The sequence below is a fragment of the Mya arenaria genome, chromosome 17, assembly GCF_026914265.1.
Source record: "Mya arenaria isolate MELC-2E11 chromosome 17, ASM2691426v1".
Classification (NCBI taxonomy): Eukaryota; Metazoa; Mollusca; class Bivalvia; order Myida; family Myidae; genus Mya; species Mya arenaria.
Genome location: NC_069138.1, coordinates 39,092,829 through 39,111,692, shown reverse-complemented (window position 1 = coordinate 39,111,692; position 18,864 = coordinate 39,092,829). Strand labels below are relative to the sequence as shown.

Below are 18,864 nucleotides of genomic sequence, written 5' to 3'. Positions count from 1 at the left end.
ATACCAAGGATGAACTTCATTCATCAATTGTCTGTGCATTAAATAATGATAACTTTTATATCCAGCGTACCTTTAGTACCAAGTCGAGACTTGAACGCTGTTTTTTTTGTATAATATGTAAATTTTATAACAATCATAAGAATATATTTTTAAGTAGGATATGAATAAGTATAACTTCAAAAAGGTTAAAGGCTTAACCGGATGCATTTAACCTCTTTTGTTGCACAACATCGACGGACAATCAGTTATAGCAAATAAATATTGGGTATTTAATCCGTTTAGACTTCTCTTGTAGCAAATATCAAATTATTGCAACGACAAATTGCTGAATTGTTTAACACCATATTTATTCGCTATTATCTCGCACAATATTGTCTAAGTTTCAATAACAGCATTGGAGCCACATTTCTGCAAGAGCACCTAAACCTTTTGACAAATATAGCATAAACAATTGGATTAATAACATGATTTAAGAAGTATATGCGAAAGAAAAAAGAAAACAACGTAAACTCACTTGGTGACATATTGACAACCTTTCCAACTTTCAGAGTCAGTAAATTATGCGTTATATACGTAACAATAAACACAATAGTTAATATAAACCAAATAATGGACTTTGTTGGGAAAAGTCTGGTTCTCTTTGGTCGAACATTTCTCCTACATATCTGTTCGATGCTCCCCGTATGGTTCGAAGCCCCATTCTGCAGCGTACAATTTGATAGTGAACCATTATTCATTTGAATGGGCACTGAAATGGTACTTGCAGTATTCTCATTGATCCCTATTTGTTTACGGTTGGTTTCCGGTGTTTCATTACAAACTGTATTTTGATAGTAAATTCCAGTGGTAAACACCGTTTCAGGCGAAGAATGTGTGCGCTGCACTGAGATAGCTTTCATTTGCTTAGCAGCTTCTCTCATCACAAATGTATACAACACTATATACGTCACTGAAATTCCGAACAGTAAAACGATGAATGTGAATTTATAGATTGTCCTCCAAATGGATTTTTCGTACTTTTCTTCTGTTTCACATAGATGTATGGTGGTGTTTCCTCCATGTATGTTTGTCATATTTGTTGTCTTTATTCCACACATAATAGTTCCAGGTATAGCTAAAAGTATAGGGAATACACCAGCAACCGCTATCAAAATTCTTACTGCTATGGCTGGTGACATTTGTTTCTTAAATGGCTGTACCACCTTTCTAAACCTATCTATTGAGATTACTAAGAGAGCAAGGCAAGAGGAAGATGCCCCAAACACGTTGAAAAAAACACTTAACTTTGCATGTTACCACGTCCCCAAACTCAAAGTATTTCCTCTGTTTCACCATCTCAGCTGGTATCAAAGCTATACATATCACCAGATCTATCACAGCTAGTGTCAGAACGAAAACTTTGAAATTATTCCGCTTGTAATCCCGACTCAAAGAGAACACGAGTAGAATTATAAGATTACCCAGGAATCCGAAAACGGCAAAAAAACCGAACGCTATTGTAAGCGGAAGTAATGCTCTTGCGTAACGATCGTTCAATTCGGCTAAGCTCTCTGTCTGATAATCTGTGTAATTGTTCATGTTCTCTTTCAGTCCTTGTCAAACTGTAATTGTTCTTTCAGTGATTTTCCTAATGTGTTTCTGAACAACAAATGCCTTGTCAAGGTCTAATGAGGCATTTTGCTCTTCACACAAACACTATATTTCCATCAAGTATATACATAATTCAGAATGTAAATTCCTACAAGTGTTGGTCTATTATTCCCATGGCGCAAACATAAAATTCAGTGCCATTACAACCAATTCATAAATATATACTTAAATTCCAATATTTCACAGCTGATATTTATCCCGCCTTCATTGAATAAGCGATAAGACAATTTAATTTTACAAAGCGCGGTGTAAGTTGAATGGGATAGGTTTCATCGGTTTATCATCCTCATTTTAAATATTCATATATTTGTCATGATCTGTGTAAATAAAATCATAAATCTTAGATACGTAAATGACACTCTTCAATGAAATTTATACTCCATTGTTATTGTAGCATTTTAAATCCTTATACAAGGACAATCATAAATTACGTAACTTGAATATTTTGAAACGAAGTTTCTGTGCTTTTTTCACTCAGTGCATATGTTTCATCTATGAGTTTAAGATAACTGAAACAAAGTCTAGATTTATAACAAAACTTTACCACCTGCAGTTAAAAAAATTGAATGTTTTTATCCATCAAATTTAATTTCTACCATCATCAATTCTTTATAATCTTCATAAATGTCCACACACAACAATTGGTAAATCCTCTACGCTTGATAATTCTTAACATCTGTGAACTGCACTATCGGCAGAAAAGCATGTTGTAGACAAGGCTTTCAGGCTGGTCAATTGTGATGGCGGGATGATAGAATATAATCGGATAATTGAGATTGGACGCCGAGCATCGGCTAAACACGAACTTATTAACCATTACCCTAATATTTAGTGTGGAAATTCACTTCAGGGTATATCCAATTCGATCATATACTTTCAATTATCGAATATGAAATGTATCGGTTTATTCAACTCGAGTTTTACGGATTACCAATTATAAGAGTTATTAGCACTCAGTGAGTTTATTTGAAGTCAATTTTTGAAGCTCCATTCTGCAATTTATTTACTGACTTTTTGAAGTTAATGAAATATAAATAATATTTACAATAAATAAATATAAAGAATTATATAAAAGCGCAATCATGTATATAATTAAATATACAGTCAGATAAACTAAACAATGCCGGGAACGTCTGTTAAAATCAAATGTTGTTGCTGTTTCCTTTTCCAATTTATGTGTCTTTACATAATTCTATGTAAACATATCCGGCCTGGTGTATCTGCAAGAACGTTTCTTAATTCCAAACGACCTCATAGCGAAACCCGTCTAAAAAACGATAACTTTGTTAATCATTCTAAAACCGCAAATATTTCCAGAAATTGTTATGATACACATAAATCGCAAACATGTTATTTTTTCATTTAGAAAATGACACATGAATATGATTTGATATTGATATTATTCATTACGTAATGTGCTGGCTCCGAACAATGCATTATTATGTCAATTGTCATATTTCCAATACCCCCAATTTGTTCCGGATATTATTACATGGACAGCTATTTGTTGCTTGTCCGGGATTAGCATTTGTCCTTATGGATCACGCGCGTTCGTGTGAAATCTGTTACAGTTATAATCGTCTACCGAATTGTACTTGTTTTGTATTGGTCTAAATATTTGATAAAAACTATTGTATTTTAATCTGATTTTATGTGAAAAATGTTAAAAATGTATTTGCTTATAATTCAGTTCACGAATTACCTCACATCATAATTATCACATTCATTAACACTTTTCAGTAAATTTACTCTTATCTTTTTAATGAAATTAGATACTTCATGTAATGATCATTGAAAGTTCATACTTACTGTATTAAAGTAGGCATGCATTGATAAAGACATAAAGAACCCACGACATTGTCCTGTCTGAGTCTAAGACTTTGCATTCATCTTATATCGTAGTGCACACACTGCAAGCGCAGCATATCGCACACGTTATCTATATCGAGCGGCTGTTAGCGTTAACTGAACTCAGGGCCGTTTGTGTTGACATTGTTTAAAAGTTCCAAGGCCAAACCCCAAGTATGTAAATCCATAACAAAACATTTGTGGTGATATTTTAAAAGTCATGTAATCAGTTTTTATACAAATATTGTATATATTGTAGACCGAATACCATATTTTTTTTAATTTGATTGAATCCGAACTTTTTGAAAAGCGTTTAGTGCAAAGGGAGAGATTTATTCCTTTAAACTAGAGATTGATGTAATAAAATCACCAATGATAACTGAATATCTGTATGTGCCGTGAATAAGTAAAAGTATGATCTTTATAAATTGATTTATCTTTCCCTTTAAAATGTATTTCCATTTTTCTGCACGCTTCCTGTCTTCTGTGTATATCCTCCAACTAATATGGCATGTTTGTATACTAGTTCAAAAATTGTACGCTGATGGATCTTTTTTACAATGTTTGATATGGCAAATCCTTCATGTACAAAAAGTTTTGTACCAAAAGTGGGTAGCTATTTCAATCGGGATTCCGGGTAACAGCATATTGCGTCTTTAAAATAAATAATAAAAACAAGAAATATTACCAGATAATGCTATTTAATATCAGTTCCGTACACACACAAATAAATATCCAACAAATTATTAAGAGTTTGATGTGCTTTTCTTCATTTAATACAATCAAAGTATGTCGATATATACATGAAGGGCACCTGCAAGGCTGCGGTTCACAGTTTTACAACAATCAGAACACTTCGACCATGGCCGAGTTGATACGATTGTATTTACGGGGTCTATCTCGAAGCTTGCCGGAGATGGTCGAGATGTGTCCGTCAAGTTTTGTTGTATAGGAAAGGTAATTCCTGTATTCAAATGCATTTAATGCCTGATTCGTGCAAAATAGATTTACACTTACATGTTAAAATTTGAATATAAACCTTTATTATCTATTTCAAGCATAAAATACTTTTCTAAATACAATTTCAAGATTTTTCACGCCCCTCCCCCCTCCCTGTTTTTGCACACACCCGTTCAGACGTTCGGGATTGGAAGAATCCCGTATAACACTTCTATTCTTTTAGACTAGTTTTTATACGTACACACAACAAATCAGCTTAATTGCAATTCTCACATCACCGGCCGAAGTTCTTCTGTTTTTCATGGAAGACCTGGTTTCGTCGCATAGCGGCGTGTATTTGTTTTTGCATGTATTTGCAATCGTCAAATACGAAAGTGGAAAGAACAACCATCAATAAATTTCACAACAACACAACGTGTTATTATATTACATAATTATGATATTCTGTAGGTACAATGTAACATAAATATGGCATATTTATAAAAAAATGATTAAAAAAGGATTGAATTTCCACAATATTCCAAGATCAAGTGCACACATATTAAGTGCACACCATATAATTACTAAACAGGGGCGTGCCCGAATCATTTGTAGTTGAATGGCCAAGTATTCGAATTAGCCGTCGACAAGTAAATGTCTTTCATTAATTTGGTCACAAATTGTTGCATTTGGAGCAAGCGTGAGTTGTGACCCCTCCGTAGGATATTTTTAAAAATACAGCAATAAAAAAGGGCTTTTCCAGCTTTCTGACCGCCGACATTTAGTGAATTAACAATGATTATTTTTAACTACCCAAAGAAGAGTAGTGGCCAAAACGGTTTGAAGTATACCTTGATACTCAATGTACTGCACTTTCATTTGCTATTTGAGTATAAATGGGAGAGGTGACCCTTCCGGTTAGCTCAGTCGGCAGAGCGTTGGACTGTTAATCGGACAACCAGGGTTAGATTCCCGGGCGGACCAGGTCACTTCTGTTGTGATTGGTTATGAAATACTTTCTACGACCATTCGCACTGTACCACTGCCCCTGGTATGTACAGAAGTTGTCAGTTCCTTGCAGAAGTGAATGCACCTAGTACTGGTTCACCGCCCAGGATATGTGTGCGGTGGTTGAACTGTCACTCTGGGACCCTTCAATGTGCTCAAGCCGGGACCCGGAGTATAAACTACTAACACCACCACTCCGGTAGGATATTTTTAAAGAATACAGCACTGAAAGAACCATTTTTCAGCTTTCTTATCAACGACATTCAGTGAATTAACCGTGATTTTTAACCAGTTCTTTAACTATCAATATAAGAGTTGTTCTCGACCAAACGTTCTGGATTATGCTTAGATTTGCCTTTGTTAATACACTCCACTTTCATTTGGCTAAATTAAAATAGATCAATTTTAATATTACTTTTATCAATTAAACCTTAAAGCATTTAATGCGGTGTCATTTCAAATACTGCGAAACTCAAGAGATTTGTCAACGTAATAAAGATTATGGTTATAAACAGACCCGATTTAGTGCACATTTTGCAATAAAACCAATCACATTCAATTCAGTTCAGCGTTATTACACCTATTGCAAGTCTCAAGAGGTTAATTAAGCAGAATATATGATTATTCCCCTAGGACTTATTTGTACATCATGCATTACATGATAGTGTTACAAACTGCAAGCGAAATACACTCCATCTCACTATCAATATATTAATATTTACTAATATCTAGCTCATGGTTTTGTGCTCTATCACCTAAGTGTTTTACTTATCGGTTTATCTTACGTAAAATTATCTTCATTTAATCGCAAAAAAGTATGTCTCTCACATATAATGACGTTTACCTATTTTTACAGTTTGTTGCGTTTCATTTTGATTTCTATTTTCGGTTGTCGCATGGGATGGTTCTAAAAATTTATTAAGCTGCAACATAGTTAATGCCCCTGAATCTTTATGTCCAAGTACTGAATGTGACTTTCAAAATAATGTTAAGCGTACTTTTTAAGATAAGAAAATATAATAGGCTAAGTGCCCAGCGAGGAAAATCAGCTAACATGTGTCTGAGTTTTAAGGAAGGGTCATGAAAATGAAAACATAATTTATATTTATATCAATTACGTCACTAGTATGTTATACATAACAAAATTTTACACACATATTTTGTGTATTTAATGCTATGTAGATACAATAATGAATTATTATAATCGTTTATCGCCGATAATCGGCGCCCATCTTCATTTATCCGATTATAATCGATCACAGTGCTTTATATTATCCTAACTGCTTACCAGACGGATGGCCTGGCTTTATACAATGCTTTGCTACCAATAGTTCAGTTGACAGAAGTAGAAAGATATATAGCTTACAGGATTAATAAAGTGGTATTTGTGAACATTGATAAAAATTATAAAAGAATATCAATTTGAAATGATTATTCAAATACTTTCAACTACAGGTGTTATAGTGATGTACTGACTCTAGAGTTTGTTTAAATAATCTAACACACATAAATTAAGAAATATGGACTGCATGACAAAAACACACACTGAAATGTAGATTCAAAATGTTCAAGTGACTTATGTTATGATTACACTCGATTTATGGATTAAAGATGATACAATAGCGATGGTGTATTAAAATCATTTCAGATTATTCTCAACAATGAATGTCATTTATAAATCTAAAAGTTTATTTTGTTTCGTTTATTTTCATGAATCGCGACAGAAAAGATGAACGCTTCAATTGAACGAGATTAAACCGATGAAAATGATATCATTCAACTTACACTGCGGTTTGTAAAAGGTGTCTAATTGCCGCAAAAGCAAGACGAATTGTCGGTTGAAGGAGGGTAATAATATTCAATTTGTGTTGGCATCATCTAAAATAGAAACACAGTTATTGTGGTGATAATTCATATCCTGCATAATTTATGTAAAACCGATGAAAATGATACCATTCGACATACACTTCGGTTTTGAATAAGGTGTCTAATTTCCACAATAAGACGGGACGAATTGTATGTTTTAGGAAGGTAATGATATTTTATTTCAGCTATATCCTCAAACCTTCCGGTGATACATGAATGAAACGTGTTTTAACGTTTTATAAATAAAATATTTACAGTTTAAACTGAATACCTGCTCTTGGGATATTTAAATTGATTAATACATTAGTCAACTATTATATAAGCACTGGACTTAGTGTTGGCAACATTTTAATTAGATACACAATGGTAATAAGTTATATCCATCATAATTTATGTACTTCGGTGCAGTAAATGGGGCGTTATTTGGCTTGGGCGAATGCATTCGAAGAAAAACATCAATCTCCAGACATTTGTTCAGAAACACATAACTGAAAGAGCAATAGCTGTTTGACAAGGACTGAGAAAGAAAATGAACAATACCATGGATAATCAGACAGAGAGCTTAGACGAATTGAACGATCGTTATGCAAGAGCATTACTTCCGCTTACAATAACGTTCGGTTTCTTTGCCGTTTTTGGATTTTTCGGTAATCTTATAATTCTACTCGTGTTCTCATTGAGTCATGATTACAAGCGGAATAATTTCAATGTGTTCGTTTTGACCCTAGCTGTGATAGATCGTGTGATATGTGGAACTTTGATACCGGCTGAGATGATGAAACAGAGGAAATACTTTGAGTTTGGGGACGTGGTAACCTGCAAAGTGAAGTGATTTTTCAACGTGTTTGGGGCATCTTCTTTGTGTCTCGCCTTCTTGGTCATCTCAATAGATAAGTTTAGAAAGGTGGTGCAGCCATTCAAGAAGCAAATGTCACCAGCTAATGCAATACGTATTTTGATAGCGGTTGCCTTTGTATTTCCTATACTTTTAGCTATACCTGGGACTATTATGTGTGGAATAAAAACAACAAATATGACAAATATACATGGAGGAAACACCACCATACATCTATGTGAAACAGAAGAAAAGTACGAGAATTCCATATGGAGAACGGTCTACAAATATACATTCATCAATTTACTGGTCGTAATTTCAGTGACGTATATAGTGTTGTATATATTTGTGATGAGAGAGGCTGCTAAACAAATGAAATTTATCTTAGTGCAGCGCAAACATTCATCGCTTGAAACGGTGTTTACCACTGGAATTTACTATCAAAACACTACAGTCAATGAAACACCGGTGAGTACCATAGTCAAAAGTGACAACACAGAAAGTAACATGTCAGTACCCACTATAATAAACAACGTTTCATTATCAAAGGCTCGCTGGAGAATGGTGATTTGAAGCATAGGGAGAGCATCGAACAGATCCGCAGAATAAATGATAGACCACAGAAAACAAAACATTTTCCTACAAAGACCATTATTTGGTTTGACCATTATGACTTTGAACGTTGAAAAGATTGTCAATATGTCGCCAAGTGAATTTACGTTGTTTTCGTTTTTCTTTTAAATCATGTTATTAATCCATTTGTGTATGCTATATTTGTCAAACAATTAAGATGTTCTTGTAAAAATATGATCCCTATGTTGTTATCAAAACTGAGGTAATATGGTGTAATTAAGATAGCATACATCAAATAAATATTATATTAAAATGAAAGCACTGACGGCAATTGTAATTTCCTGTGTTCGTTTGGAAGATAAATGCCTAAAACGTTTATGTGCTGAGAAATATAATAATTTCTTATGATCAACTGTCAACAAAAAAGTTTAAACGCAATCAGTAAAGTATTTTTTTCTATGTCGGTGTAAGGCGATCTTGACTTGCAAAGTAATGCAATGAAAACATTCATAATTTCAAATATCAACGCTGTTGAGAGGTACAGGGCAAGGGTCAAACAATAATTAACTATATATACAAACGTATAAACACCACAAGCAGACCACACACGCATAGGAGTATTTAAAGACTGACTACTGGACTCAGTCTCTATAGGAATGGGAGTTTAAACTATATAAATTGTGGGTATGGGTCGACATTTTAATGCCTCTACACAGCACCCACAAAACTGCTGAGAATTTCAATAATACATTGAAAACTTTAGGGACAAGCCCAGTTGTCGAAAATTAAAATATAAACCATGTTTAAAACCGCATCAGAAACACAACGCCTTGATGACATTTTTATGACGTCATTTAAATAAATTTTATCGAAGTGAATGCCTGTTACTATTATTAAGCAACATAGAAACAAAAATCAGTAAGAGCAGTGCAATTTCATCGGAAACACATATTAAGAAATAAACGCGTTTGATAATACTTTAAATGAATTTCATTGTTGGAGCATCAAAACATATATCCTATCTGATTGCTTTTTGTCAGAGGCGTTTTAACAGTATGGCCTTTTTTCTGGGAGGTTCGGGGTCATGTCCACCTCGAGAAAGTTATTGTAGTTTATATTCCGAGAAAGTTAATTATAAATGGAATACTTGATTTATTCACCTGAACAGTATTTAAAAACAAATTATCATTAATGAAGGTACATCTGCGCAAAGATAAACAAATGGACCGCCAACATTCCTGATTAAACTATCCTGATTAAGAACCAATCGACATGAACCATCTGCCATTCGGTAATTTGAATCAGTGGATAAGGTATCATCAAACATGATGTTTGCTAAATGAGCCAGAATTTTGTTAGATAAAACTTATTTGCTGTTCATTTCTTTCTCCAAAAATTGTATTAAAAGAATGAATGGTCGGTGTTTCAGATAAACATGCAATGTACATATCTGTATCAAATCGCTTAAACGCCATGGTGATAGAAGTTTTTAATAGTTCAAATATTGCGGAGATTAGTTGGTTATCGGCTCTTTATTGTTAGTGTTAAGAGGTTGTATTACACCGATTTATGAAATACCTAGAGAACAACAAAATATAGCATGCGATATAAAAATGTAGCCGTTTATATATTGTTAACACAGATTGTTAGTTTAGGCATTACTTTCAGTACATCGATTACAAACAGAAACTGGCCGTCTACGAAAGAGAATTCAAACTCAATATTGAATGCATTGTTCTTTAAAATGTGTATACATACATAAACTGCATACTCAAAGGAATAGTGTACTGGCAAAAAATGTTTGTTTGCATACATACCAGTCAAAGTATTTATGTAGAAGTAAATGTAAATAATGATTATAATTCTAATCGTGGGCTTAACCTTCGAGTACCAGTCAACCCGGAGTGCCAAAATCAATTACAAAATGTTTAAACTTCAGTTAAAGGATTTACCTTAAAGGTCTACATATGAAGGAAGAGGATGGGTTTCATGAACAAACTGTACATGGGGTACCCGAGGTAGTAAAAGTCGTAAATACGTAATCCATAAAATAGGTAATCTATCAGTTAGAAAGGAAACCTCAAGTACAATAAAGGCTAAGTTATCTTTCCAATTCTTACATTTTAAGAATTTTTTGTGTCATTAAACCTGTTCACCACGTTTTCAAAGAACTTTCGCACAACTGAATCACGATTTCGAAAACTGGTACTGTTATTCACGGCTAATTACGTCATGCATTTAAATATAACGTTGTTTTAAAAGGAACGACTAGGCTGGTATGCAATATGTGTCGGGTTTCAAACTATTAACTGGTATTATTTAAAGTAATGTGAAAAGACAAGAGCCATATTCATTGAACATCATTAATTAATTTTCACTCATGCACTATGAAACGGGTATGTTTTATATAAATATTTAAGATAGGGGTAAAAATTGAATACTTTATTCGAAATAAACAATGATTCGAGTGATAGATTAATAGAACTAATGATGTATACTAAGGATATTTCAAGTAACATTACAAACAACTGTGTTTGCCTTTATTGGTTTGTGGTTCTATTAGTTCCATAGTCAATTAAGACTATCATCTTCTACTTTTAATATTTTTGACGTATACATTGGGAATGACTTAAGGCGCTTAGTAAAGGCCACAAAATTACCACTGTACCAAACAGGCACGACATTCTTTTATTTAATATTTACATAATACAACTTCTCCGTTGACATGTTCCGTTTGCTTATCATCTAAGCTTCGGCTCTTGTCTCATGAGCGAATTTCTGGAAACAAACCTTGGAGCATTTATTTTTAGGAGCATAGTGCACAAACTGAATTGGTTAGAGCTACCTTGGTTCTATAACGTGCACCAGTGTTTGGCACTGTCACATCGGACCTCCAATTAATGTCCCTCCCGAAAGACGATAATAATTGTTGATGTGGAGCGGCGGGGAATCGAAACTGCAACTCCTAGATCGACAGTCAAATGTGTTACCACTAGACCACTGATCCGCCACTAAAAACCTTCATCTAACAATAGAGATATTTACCAATGGAATACATGACCTTCTAATCCTTATCATAGAAACGTTATAGTTGCTGCTCAATCACAGAGAAAAACAACGGAGCCGTCTAGAATCAATCGGTTCGACACAAACCAGCTGAAAAAAAAAATAAAAAAAAAAAATAGTATAAACCAAACCAGCTGGCTGATCGTAGTTTGATTCAGTGGTAAAGGCTTCATCAATCCATGAAGTTTGATATTGAAAAGGTTAAGAAGAATTCAAATTAAATCAGTACTTTTTCTCAGCAATTTGTATAAGAAAGGTATGCAAGAAACGGGAGAGTATTCATCAAGACGAAGAAATGAATTGTAACAGTTGCGGTTAACAAAAAATAACCTTGAATCAGTTAGTATTGAATTTGAAAATTGTGACGGTTGTCATCATTAACATAACTGCAAGTAATGTTTAATATTTCAAATAAGTATTATAATGACATGGCAAAAATAAATAAAATATAAAACTGTCTGAAGGTTTTCCGTCGTGACGAACAGATTTTTATCTGTGTTTTTCTGAAATATCAAGTCGCGTGGTTCCGGAATCAGTAAACTGATTAACGGTTATTATTATTATTATTATTATTATTATTATTATTATTATTATTATTATTATTATTATAACTAGGTATACCCGTATAGTGTTGGTATGAAATAGTGCATTCAAGCGCATTAATTTCTTATTGTTCCTCGGATATTGATATTAAAAAAATAAACTTTAACAATGTTAGATGAAGCGCCCGCTGGGTGCAATTCCCCGTTCAAATACGCTGGTCTGCATGATACCGATAGTGAATACAGAATAATGAGCAAATCTATCACTAATGGCACTTATACTGAGTTGTGTCCGCTTTGAGCTTGATTGACGGTTAATGTTTTGAATGACGTATCTAAAAATACAAAAGGAAAGTTTATACTTGTATTTTATAGTTGGGATTGGTTTGAGTATTTTTTACATTAAACATGCACGCTTGTCGCAAAACGTTTAATTGATAAGAGCCGACGGTGTTAACAATAGCGCAATACATTGTGAGATGTATAAAAGAATTGGTACAATAAAACCATGGAAACTACAAGCCCAGGAGACAATGCATTGATAAAAATATGAATACTGTGATCCGGTACAAATCACTTGAGCAAACCATGTTTGCATATCTATTCAAGAATACATTATCTGGGAAATGTTCTTTCCCTGTTTAGATATTCACTTCGAGTCATCTGATATGCTAGAACAATATATCCCCTTTTCGCGAATCGAATGATGCTATCATTGTATTCATGTGTTTTCTGATGACCAGTTCAAAACCTGCTTGCATGTCTACTTATAAATAATGTATGAAAAAAAAGCTATTGTCAATTTACGTTTTTGTTACTTAATGTGAAGAACTTAATTTCGACTAATTTAATTCTCAGTTCTATGTACGCTTTCATTCATTTCACAATGATATGTTTTATTCGGAATTCGGTGTTAAAATGATGCCAAACTTATTTAGCAATTAAAAATCGCAAGTCTCATATCATTTAATATTCCGGTGGCAATTAAAAAAACCACACTTGAATTGCTGGATTTATTGTTATGTCCCTTTAACGGCCTTTTGTGGACAAATGTGATATTGGATACTCGTGAATACTCTCTATTAAACACGAGTTGTCACTGACCGTTCCAAGGCGTTTACCCAAACATTTATTGATGACGATGTTTTATAACAAATCCATGTTGTCGTTCTTTTTGTCCTGTAACGTTATGTCATGTTGATTTTTTGTAAGGATTTGAAATTTAATTTGGACTAATAAATATTTTTTATGATCCATCTTACCACGTTTAGGTAGCACGTCAAGAGCTAAGACGGACATTTGATTAAAGGTACAAATGATTGAGAATCTCTTGATTGTTCTGTTAACACAACCATCCCATTCGGAACTCATTTTCCATCGAAAACAACCCAATGTATATGGACGGTTACAATGTCTGAAATCTAGACATTTTACTATGCCGCAAGTATATCGCATAGTTATTTCAATTAAGCGGTTAAATGTTATGACTTTACTCTTGGGAATCTTAATAATTTATGGAATAAACACTTCACTGACGATCATATGCAAAATGCACTCTAAAACGCTACAATTCATTATTTTTATTATTTAAATTTTTACGAACGGAACGGCATACATCCGAGGTTGTTTTCGATGGGAAAAAAATCCCAGAAGTTCCGAATGACAAACAGCCATCAAGAGCATAAAACCAGAAGCAGAGCAGCTAAAAACAACGGTTTTATTTTATATGAGTTACAGTATATGTCAAAATGTAAGAAGGGCCACTATTAGTAAAATTCAAGATAAACAAGTTTCAATGGAAATGAACCGTGGTCCCGTTTCAATATATAATTTTAAGTGTTACTTTAAAAATCTTTATTCTGAGGTAATGCACGAAGTGGTGTTTTCATTTTCTAAAACTTGTTAGCGACTTTATCAGTGGTTAAAGATCAACTACACAAACTCAAATTAAAATATTGACAGCGTTGAGATGACTTTTAAGATGTCAATACATAGAAATGTAATTTTGGACTCACCAAAATTCGTCATCCTTACTAAGCTAAATGCAATTTAAATGGTGTAACAGTACGACATATATAAAAACTACAGGGGTATTACTTTATTGAGGGTTCTGGGGAAACTTACCCGCATCCTTAATAACAGATTGACATTATGGGCTGAAGATTACAATGTTTACATCGAGGCTCAGGCCGGTTTTCGCAGTGGAATGGGCACTACTGATAATATATTCGCCCTACATGGTATAATTACACATATGATTAATCAGGGTAAAAAAATGTATTGTGGTTTCATTGATTTTAGCAAAGCTTTTGATTATGTTGAACGCAGTAGTCTTTGGTCTAAACTGATAAAACTTGCGGTAAAATGATGACAATTCTTAACAGTATGTACTCAATTGTTAAATCTCGTGTTAGGTTCAACAACAAGTTAAGCGAAGAGTTTTCTTGCTTTTTAGGCGTTCGTCAAGGTGAATCGTTGTCTCCTTTTTTGTTTTCAATGTTTCTCAATGGTATTGAAGAGCATCTAGTACATCTGGTTTTAATGGTATCGAGATGTACATGACAAAAATGTTTATTTTATTATACGCTGACGACATTGTTGTTTTTTCTGATTCGCCGGTTTAAATAATTTATATGAGTATTGTCGTAGATGGAAACTCAGAATAAATGTCCAGAAAACCAAAATAATTGTTTTCAGAAAGGGTGGCATTTTGCCAAGGAATCTACAGTTTTCATTCAATGGTGAAATTCTTGAAATAGTCAGGTCTCTGTCTTATTTAGGTGTTTTCTTTTCCTCTGGCGGTTCTTTTGGTAAAACAAAAGTAACTCTAGCTGGCAAAGCACAAAAAGCTATTTTTAAACTTAATAAATATTTATACAATTTTCCTAACGTGAGCGTGAAACACCGACTCGACATTTTTGACAAGCTGATTGTACCTATTTTGAATGACTCTAGTGAGGTTTGGGGTTTTCATAGGGCAAATACTATCGAACGTATCCATACACAATATTGCAAACGCATTCTTCAGGTAAAACGCTGTTCACAGAATAATTTTGTTTACGGTGTACTAGGTCGATTTGATTTAGCCTGCAATAGATATATTAGAATTGTAAAGTACTGGCTAAAGATTCTAACTAGTGACGACTTGAAGTATTGTAAAATTGTCTACGAAGTTTTAAAAACTGATGCTGATTTGCTTCCAAATAAGGTGTCGTTGGTAACATTACTTCAACATTTATTGTAATCATTAGGATTTTATGAAGTTTGGCTAGCCCAGGGTGTTGGTGATGCAAATGTTTTTGTAAATATATTTAAACAACGTTTGTGTGATACAAATATACAAAACTGGAACGCGAGAGTTGAAAATTCACCACGCAGCACTTTCTTTAAATCCATTGTTTCGTTTGGCGTTCAGTATTATTAAAATGTAACGTATGTAATAGTTTAACCATAGCAATGTCTAGGTTACTTCTTTAATCTCATAATCTGTCTATTGAAACAGGCCGATGGCATTGCCCACTCTGTATTCCACGTCAAGACAGAAAGTGTAGTACATGCAATAAATTAGAAGACGAATATCACCTTGTGATATAATGTAATTTATATACTGAACTCCATAAAAGATACATTGCAAAATAGTATTGGTCCAATCCAAGTATGTATAAACTGAAGCAACTCTTCGAAAGTACTAATATTTCTAAACTCAGAAAGATATGCACATATGTAGATAAGGCTTTTAAATTTAGAAAAAGTTTACAAAGATAAACAACCTTTTTTTTTTTATTATTATTTTTTTTTTTTTCATTTTTTTTTTTTTGTTGTTTTTTTGTTACAATATGTTGCCTTTACATTTTATTTTATGTATTGGTATTTGTCCTTTGATTTGTATGTATTGAAGATCGATATTTTTGTTTTTGAAATGTGTAAAAAGTTCACTTTTCTCAGATTTCTATGTTGCACTATGTTTGCACTGTATGTAGTAATATAGGTATATGAACACCTTCTCCGTATATGATGTCGACTTGCACCTTTAAGCATTACGTTGTCTCTTATAATGTCCTTTGTTACCTGTAAAATCTTTCGTAAAATTTAAACAAGCCTTACGTGCTCCACTTGCTATGTCATTTGTAAATGTTAAACAGGTCGGGCTATTTCGCCATTTTATTAAAAAATTCCTTCACTTTTAACATAAGCTTATATTATAATATAGAGAAAGAATAGTATGTGGGTTTTGAAGTCTTATCCATGTATATACGCATGACATTCATATATTTGCACAATATAATTGTCCATGCGCGAGTGTTGGAGTTTAAACTGTTTTTGAGGTCACAACCTTACCCTTATCAATATACAATAAGGCCAACTAAGCTTTAAGTCTTATCGGAACCAATAACAAATACAAAGCTCCACTTGGAACTAGATATTGATGAATATTAATATCGTTATTGAGATGAAGTGTGTGTGTGACGCTGTCCTGTAATGCGAAACTCATCTTTATGATGGTTCAAATGGTTTTAATGTTTCAATTAAAAATATGATACTTTAGGCAGAATAATATTGCATTATGTTTTAATAAATATCTCGAGACTTGCATTAGTTGTAATAACACTGCATTAAATGTAATATGAATTGATTTATAGAAAAACATGCATTAACGTCTAATTTTTACATCAGTCCTGGTAATAGCTATATACATTTGTACTTTATTCCGATGACAAAATCTCTGGAGTCTTGTTAAACTTAAAATAATACTGCATTACATGTAATGTGAACTGATTTATTGCACACGATGCATTAAAGTTTAATTGATAAAAAACGATCACGTTCTTGGATTACATTTCATAATTCCTAAATGGAAGTGCAATATGTCAGAACTGGTGTAATGGGTACCTGATCTAATTACAGTGTTGACGAATGATCGCTTAATCGTTCTGTAATATATTTTACCTTAATTATAGTATAAAAGCGAACTTATTTGTCTTCTGCAAAATGTAATGATAGCATTAACAAAAAACATGTACTTTTATTTCCATTTACGTATTTGTCGGATACAAATACAAACAAAAACAAGAATTGCGTATAAAAATCCCTTCTCTAATTACAGTGTTGACGTATGATCGCTTAATCTTTCTGCCATTTTTTTCGCTTTCAGAATTTAATAAAATCGCACTGTAATGATAGCATTAACAACTATGATAGCATTTCCTTTTGTTTCCACCTACGTATTTGTCGGATACCAAAACAAACAATGATTGCGTATAAAAATATGACATTTCTTTAACAACTATTTCAGCGTTTCTCCAGAATTGCAAACATGTCAGGAAAACTATTCAGAGCGGCTCCTGAGGACACTGCGACCGTCTTACAAGAGAGCGTACGATTAAATATCGTGAAATCACGAATATTGACTTTAATCTAACAGAAAAAGTATTTTTACAATGTTTTAAAACTTGTAAAAAGGTAAAGCAGGTGGCTACAAAATTAATTGTCAACATTTAATATACGGCGGACAAAAAATCCTGTTAATATTACGAGTGTTTTACATAATTACAAAATTTGCACATTTTCGTATTGACGTAACAAGAGGTATAATCATGACTTTATACAAATGCTTTATACGTTTGCAAGGTTTGGGACAATATCTTAGTTACACAAATAAACTCACTTAATCGTGTCCATAAAGAATGTAATAAGTCCATTCAAGGATTTTCAAGTGCATTTGGAGCATGTGTAGCACTAGGCTATATCGGTAGTTTATCTTTTAACTACATGATAGACAAAATTAAACTGTTTTTCTTCGGATAACTTATTTTTTTGCATATATATTGAAACGAAACTGGATTCCACGAAAACAGTTTTGTATATACGGACCCTTTCAATCCCTTTAGAATCCAAGTCAAATAAGAGAATTATCCCCGCTTGTTATCAAATATTATGCAAATACAGTATTCTGGTATATGTTAACTAATATCTAGAAAATGGCATATTTTTCAGAAATGTGTAAGTGGAAAACTATCGTTAAGAAATCTATTTACGGCTAAGCTTACGCAGATTATCAACCAATGCATGTGGTTGAAGACAATTTGCGTGGTTTTCTATCTATAAATAATGAAATAAGATAATGAATTATATAGAGGTTTAGTACAATATATTGTGCGCAAATCAAACATTGTTACTAAATTCACACTACAGTATGTTCTGATCAAACGTATTTCATTTCAGAACATATTTTGTAATTGTGTCGTTTGAACGATACTCTTTGGCTGTGCCCTTGGCGTAACTCAAGTTTATTACTCAAAACAAAACAATATGATGAATTTTGCCGAACGCACTCACCATTCAAAACAGTTATTAGAAATAATGTCACCATTTCCGATAATTTACGCTCAGCAACCATAATCGAGTAAATAATTTCAAAACCCTACGATGATACTTTTTCTCAGCAGGCCACTGGCACAATTTTTACCGCATATGCAATTATACATGTACAATGTGTGTGAAAATATCCTCATTTAAATTTCTGTTTATATTGTTTGT

At 33.2% G+C, this 18,864-nt stretch overlaps 1 pseudogene; it reads right to left on the bottom strand.

Moving 5' to 3' along the window:
* Positions 1-332: 332 nt before the first annotated feature.
* On the bottom strand, positions 333-1,844 carry LOC128222716 (cholecystokinin receptor type A-like; annotated as a pseudogene).
* Positions 1,845-18,864: the final 17,020 nt, after the last annotated feature.